Here is a 919-nt window from a genome sequence, read left to right as displayed (position 1 = left end):
AAAGAAATAAGGTACCATGATAAGATGAGACAAATTAAAACAGTAGAGAATGAGAAGAAAGGAATACAAATGAATAGGAAAGAAATTAATATTTAAAAAGTGAAAATTATTGTTAAATTTCTTATTTTTAGAATTAATAACTTCACTTAATAACAGTTAAATACAAAAAAAAGAAAAAATACGATGATTTATAAACTTTCATAAACACGAGTTAACAAACTTCATCACATTCTGGGATACTAACGGATAAAATATCTAATTACAGTAGGTAATCTTTTTCTTTATCCCCTTCTGCTTTCAAATTTAACAGGGATGAAACATTAGAAACCGTAGGTGGTCATCCATTTTTTCATAATTTTCATTTTTTTGCATAAAAACCATATGTTGTGGGGAAGGGGGTCGATCTCTGGCATATGTTTTTTTAGAACTTCATAAAAGTGACATTCTGGTTCAAATTATAGATCCAGTGGCAAAGGACCTAATTCTTATCTTTTTACGCTGTACAATCTAGTGGGGGGGGATACTGGTTCTGTACGTTTTTGATAATGAAAATAATGGATGACCCTTAACTTCAGCAGTGTAGGTACTGGTGAACTCTTAAATTCCCAAACCCTACACATTACAAATTAATACGAATTATTATGTTCTTCTATAGCTTTTCAAAAAATGCATGTAGGAAGTGGTTTAATCTACCATGTTGAGAAAAATATTTTTAAAATATAAAATAAATAAAGTATAAAAATACTATACCTTTGGAATAACTCCACTTACTTAACTTAGTGTCAAAATAACTAGCAACTCCACAGGTATACTGGTTCAACATTCAGTGACAAAGTCAGTATTGTCTCAGCAGCCAGCTAGTTTCTCATACCTCTCAAAAAAGACTACAGTAAAATGCATCATCAGAATATATATATAC

At 30.0% G+C, this 919-nt stretch overlaps 1 protein-coding gene across 1 annotated transcript in view; it reads right to left on the bottom strand.

Moving 5' to 3' along the window:
* The window catches only part of LOC119592997 (long-chain specific acyl-CoA dehydrogenase, mitochondrial-like), a gene marked incomplete in the record, with an annotated part of 16,246 nt that overhangs the window by 5,806 nt on the left and 9,521 nt on the right, over nt 1–919 (bottom strand).

Source organism: Penaeus monodon, chromosome 31 (genome assembly GCF_015228065.2).
Source record: "Penaeus monodon isolate SGIC_2016 chromosome 31, NSTDA_Pmon_1, whole genome shotgun sequence".
In the NCBI taxonomy this organism is placed as follows: Eukaryota; Metazoa; Arthropoda; class Malacostraca; order Decapoda; family Penaeidae; genus Penaeus; species Penaeus monodon.
Note: the sequence above shows the minus strand (reverse complement) of the source record. Positions and strands in the feature narration are given on the sequence as shown.